The sequence below is a fragment of the Primulina tabacum genome, chromosome 13, assembly GCF_025594145.1.
Source record: "Primulina tabacum isolate GXHZ01 chromosome 13, ASM2559414v2, whole genome shotgun sequence".
NCBI lineage: Eukaryota > Viridiplantae > Streptophyta > Magnoliopsida > Lamiales > Gesneriaceae > Primulina > Primulina tabacum.
Window position 1 is genome coordinate 29354572 of NC_134562.1, and position 6722 is coordinate 29361293.

The window sequence follows — 6722 nt, forward strand, 5'->3', positions numbered from 1 at the left end:
ACAGATTTGCAGCAACTTTTTCCGCCTTCATAATCACAAGCGCACCCTTCATAATTTTCATGATCACATTCTCAATATGGGTTTTGGACTCGATATCATCCAACTACTCCAAGGACACAAGATTTTTCGTCAGTCCCTTCACTTGTCGTACCTCATGTATGGTGCCATCAAACATTTTTATTTTGATAGTACCGACCCCAGCAATTTCTAAAGCATGATCATTTCCCATGAATACATATCGTCCTGAGACTGGTTCATAATGATCAAACCATTCTCCTCAAGACTTCATGTGCACGTCGCTCCTGAATCCATAATCCATGTGTCACAAAATTTGTGTCTGTCTTATGCAACTGTTGCTGCTTCGCTGAATAATATTTCACCAGTACCTGAAGTACTGGCCACGTTTCCTTGAGAACTCTTCTCGATACTCGTACTCTTTTTCTTGAAGTGCCCTTTACTGCGACATTTAAAGCAGTAAATATTTTTTTTCTTACTTCTCGATTTTGATCTACATCGTCTTTGGCTCCCACTGGAGCCACGGTGCATAAATCTTCATCTTATCATCGGTCGCCGGCTTTCTTCTCCGAGAACCTCAATTAAGACATCGTCGAATTTTAAAAGACCCATAAGAATATTGTCGGTTATATTGATTATAAGTTGATCATATGAATATGATCAAAACCTTCTCTTTAGAAAAATCTTGTTGTGTAATGACTTGACCTCGTATATCTTTGTCAGAGTATGCAAGATAACTTTTGCTGTTTTTATCTCAGAAATACTTGACAGTACTTCGTCTGCTATAGCCAAGTGTAAATTGACAACATCATTATCATTCATCTCATTGTACTTTCCATCGTCCGTAATTTCCACCGGTCTATCTCTAATAGCCGTCAAACAATTCTCTTTTCTTAAAACTGCTTGTATCTTTATTTTCCACAACATAAAATTGCTTCCATTGAACTTTGTTATCTCGTATCTGCCCGTCATTATGTCTACAAAAATTTAGTAGACTGGATAAAATAATCACGTCTTAATAAAAAAATTTCAAAAAAATCTTTTCTGATATAGAAGATCAGTCTAGATTGCAACCACATAGAATACTAAGAATTTTAAGAAATTTTAAACCAAAGCTCTGATACCACTTGTTGGTATCACATGCGGCAATACGTTTTTTTTTCATTAATTTTAACAACTCACATGCCCACATTTATTGACTAAATGAATGCATTTCATGTCAAAACATGTTTCTTTGTCGACAGCATGTAGCAAAATTTAAAAGATTGTTCTGGTTACTTAGTCGATATTACCATTGTGGTCGAATAAATAGCAAGATTTTGATTCTAAATTTGGGTTCGAATGGAACAAATTAAATTTGCCAGATTCTTTCGTTGCAATGGAAAAAAAATAGAAAGAATAACAAAGATGCATGATTTGCTTCACAATGATGTTTAGGGATGAAAGAATCAAATACCCTCTTACTATTATTATTTTTAATAAATATTTTTATATATTTTTTCTTTTTTTGACACTGTTATTTTATTTTTTAATTATAATATATACAATTTTAATATGTCCTTATATATTATTGTTATTAATCAATTTCACGATATACATCAAGATATATATTTAACGAGAAAACCAATTCAAGTTGGTAGACTCTATTCCACCAATAAATGAAAGATGAATATTTTTATTTCTTAAAAGAAAAATTCCAAATAGGCATGCTGTCATCATGAATCTCATTTTATAATAACTTCCAGTCACACAGGATTTTGAGGGTTGAGTTTAATCTATCCCAAGAGTGGATCAAATAGTTCTCACTACTTTTTTAATGTAAAGTCAAATGTAAATATCACGTATTTAGATCAAACGATGATCATCAAATCTGAAACGAAAATAATATACTGGTATAATAAATTTATCTAATGTTTCGCATTTTTGTTGCCTATTATCATTATCAGTCAGTCGGGTACATTGATTGTACATCAGTCAGATTATTCAGATATTATTGACAATATCCTAAAACAAAGACAAATTAGAGTCTATTGCAGTCTTTAATCTCTCATTGATCAGGGTTAAATAGTCGTTGATTGTTGATTTTGGTTAGTATCCAAAAGATTTTATTGTCACATTCCATATCTACAAACAATACAAGGACGCATTGTATATTTTGCATAATTGTCGGTTGATAATATAAAAGATGATTGTTTTAAATAATATAACATTGGAAATGTCGTGTATTTAAGGATAAAATCATTTGACATTGAAAACCATTAACAATATCAAATCTCTGCATTTAGAATTTTTTAATACAAAAATAATATTTATAATTTCTATAATTAATGAATAATATTTTTTTAATTATATAATATAATTTTGTTATATTTTAAATTGTATTTTTTAATGTTAATATATTAGTGAACTACTGAAAATAATTATTATTAATATAATTATATATATATATATATATATATATGTATGTGTATATATATATCTTGCTACATAGTAAATGTAAATTTATATAAATATTATCAAATTAAAATATATAAAGAAATATACTATAACACATGCATATATCTATATATATATTAGTTAAATCTAAAATACAATTATATAGTACAATAAATTAAATAATATAACATAAAAAATTTCATATAAAAATATACTACTTTAACAATAAAATTATTATATGACATGGAACTTTTATACTATATAATATTTAATTACAAAATATATACCATGCTCGCGGATAAGATCAATTGGAGAATAAATATTGAGCTACAATAACTTTATTTTTGAGATATTGAATACCTAAAAATCAAATTCGGTTTGATTTTAAAACAATGTGAAAAATGCTTAAAATAATTTATCGTAAAAACCGATTAAATATTTTTAAAAATATTTAAAATATGTACAAGTTGAATGAGTAAAAACGTTTTGATTAAAATATTTTATCAAATACTATGTATATAATGTTTTTGTTTTGAATAACACATAAAATTTTTCGATAATGTATCTAAAAAACAACAATAATAATTAAATGCAATAAGTAAATAAACGCAAATTTGTTTGTGTATATATGTTCGGAGATTAACAACTCATATGTCACTCTTTTTTTCTACCTAAAAAGATATCGCCAAAAGATTTTAATTTATCAAATTAGAACTTATTTATTGTCTAATTGAAACTCCCAGCATACTCGATTGTATGTCGTAACTTCACAATATGCATAATGTTTAATTTCTTCTAAGCCAAACTACAAATACAATCTTTAATGTCTTTGTATGAAAATTCACTCATCTAAACATTGAAACTCAACTCTCATTTATATGTGTGAGAGATTGTGTGCGAGGATTTTTAAAGTATATGTATTTATCAAATGTATCCTCACACCGAGACTTGCTCTCATTCTAAATAATTTTTTCATGTATGCTACCCATGTTTTGAATCTCTTTCCAAATCTCGTATTTGATCTTCAATAAATTGTATTTATATCGTCCAATAATGAAGTAGACGTTAGATAAAAAGAATATGACAATTGGTTGTGTACGGATTCTGACATTATAATAGTAAAAATTCTTATTTCTGGTCATTTTTTGAAACTGAGCTGTTCTGATTAGCTTTAGTCGTTGGTTTGATCTTTGTTCCAAGTTATCTGTTTTTTTTTTCTTTTGATTATAACTATTGATTAATCGATTTCTAAGCAAAGTGATAAACATAAAAGTTGTAGCTCTTTTTCTTTGTTTTTCATGAAATTAAGGATCACTCGATTCCAAGTTTTTATGAGAGAGATATTATGAGAACCTGAAATTCCAGCAGTAGCAGCAGCTAGCAAATTTCAGCAGAAGCTAAAAATTCCAGCAGAAGCTAATATTTCAGAAGCTGATATTTTTCCAGCAGATTGGAATCCAGCAGCAGACAACAAATAAAATCCAGCAACAGCAGCACGAAATCCCAGCAGACAGTTATTAATTCAGACCATAGCTTGTAACTGAAGCATTTAACACGAAATAAAGATTGTTAATGTCAGATTATGGCCTTAATTGGGAGGCTAACAGTCAGAATTTCACCTATAAATATCACCCTCAAGTCTCTGAAATGGGTTACACAAGCTTTGAGATTATCACTTAAATTTTCGAGTTAAGAGAGAGTGCCTTTGTCAAACAGTAAAATCCAGTAGCGAGAGCACCCAAATTCCAGTAGACTTCAACCGAAATTCTAGCAAATTACTGTAAGTGGGCTTATATATAAATATCTTGAAATCAGTTTGATAATTCTGTTTTAAAGTACAGTTTCTGTATGTGTATTTCTGATATATGATTTTGAAGCACTGAAACTCCCTAGTGAACTAATGGTGGGAATATATATTCTGAACATTTCTGAATTCTGATTCTGATTCTGATTCTGGCCTCACCCCTTAGAGGAGAGAACATATAGGGGACTGATATCAGTTTAGCCATGAAATTCACTAACGTGCTCAGTGCTTACTAATTCTGATTTTTGTTCTGAAACCTGTGATATCTGAATTCTGATTTCTGTTCTGAAAAGATGAGTTTCTGTATATTATTGTATTACTGTTTTTGTTGAAAATGGTTTCGAAAACTGGGAGTTATTCTCGCCCCTGCTTACTGAGTGACAACCATATCACTCACCCACTAAACCCATATCAGATAAGAACGAGGAAGAAATATTAGAGGAGAAAGAGCAGATCCAGTTCTGGGGCTAGTGAAGAAGATTATTGTTTTCAGTTTATGTTATGTTATGTTAATTCCGCTGTATCTGTTAAGGCAATGTTGTGTCTGGTTTTACATTTCCGCTGTAAAACATCAGTATCCAAGTTGTAACAGACAATTGATTTATTTCGTATTATGAATAAAAGACTGGTTTCTGAATTCTGTACTCTGAGGCTTGTTGTTGTCGAATGTAAATTTGAGAACAACGCCGGTGTCAACCCACCCCCGTCCCGGGGCGTGACAGATATGCTTGACAGATCAGACTATCCTCAATTTGGAATTTGTTTTTCATTTAGCATAGAACCATCAAATTCGTCGTGGTTTATTAGCCTCTTCTAACCCGATTCAAACTTTGACTCGTGAAAATTTGTAGTTCATTCTCTTAGCTTAGTATCACATACTAAATCGTTCCATTTGAATAATCGAGTTGAGAGACATGACTAAAATACTAGAACTAGTCAGACTGAGCTTATTGTTGTTTTTGTTTTTCATCGGCTCAATCTCGTGACTAATATTTAGCATAGATAACATTCGAACTAACTGAGATAAAATTAGACAAAAACACAAGTTATAGTAATTAAAATGCATGAATTTGGCAAAAAAAGAAAGGAAAACAACTCGATCATATCAGATAGAAAAGACGAAAATCACTGAAAAATGAAAGGAAGGGGGAGTATATATAGCCAACTAGTAAAAATCGTCGCTAATTAGAATCGGGATATCAAAATTCAAATTGGAGATGGAATTTAATTTAAAAATTCTGTCACAATTAATGACGGAATTTATAAAATTTTCTTCACTGTGTAATTATTGGCGACACTTTGAATATTTTGTTGTTATCATAGCGACAAAAAATATACAACGGTTTAAGTTCATTCGTAGCTATATACCACGATTTTAAAAAAAAAATATGTTAATTTTTTCATGATTTACAAAAAACCATTGCTAAACAAGTATTTTTTTTAGTGTGAGCATAAACAGTGACTGTAATTTTTTTAATAAAAAAATGTAACAAACAAACGAGAGATTTTATTTAATTAACTTTTTTATTTGAATGTTTTAACTATTTTTTTCATAGAGGAATTTAAACCACACAATAAATAAAGTTAATTATAGTTTATCCTCGTTTCATACATCATATGCATGTAAAGATATTAAAATGTAATAAATTCAAAAAAATAGTGCAAAAAAATAGCACGTGAAAATTGAACGAATGTCCTGTTCACGAGAGGATATAATTATGGTGGCTGGTCATAAATTAGGTATAGATTTTTAAAAAATCACGTGATATATATCCACTTTTTAAAAATCATGATTACTTTTAGCGAGTATATATTTACAATTTAAAAATTGAACAAATGTCTCTGATTATGATTATTTTAGCGAATTGATATTTACACTATTTTTTTTTATCTATACTTCACTTCAAGTGTAAAATATATGAAGTGAAAAATATATGTTAATTTTTTCCAAAAATGGAATGCAAATAACATGAAATGAAGCGTAAATATCAACTCAGTAACTTTTATTACACTCAAATTAATAATAATTTTTTTTATATCATATCTAAATATTTAATAAGGAAAGTTATTCTAACACCGAACACTAGGATGGATGATTAAAATGGATAAATATCCTAGAGTGGTGTAATTAAGATGGCTCCATCGACTTTAAACTAAGAACTGGTGACAAACGTGTAATATAATATATAAATATTATATATTGTGAATATTTATTTCTCAAATTTAGTTATGATATTTATAAAAGTAAATATGACATGACATTAAAAAAAATAAATTTCAAAAGATTATGAAATATGAAAATTTAACAACATTTTATGATATGAAATAAAAATATAAACAAATAATAATTTAATAAATAAAACACACTCAATTTTTTTTAAAAAAAGAGTTAAATTGAAGAAAAAATTATATACATTATCACACCCCCAATTTAATATCACAACAATTCAGATATCAACACAATCTG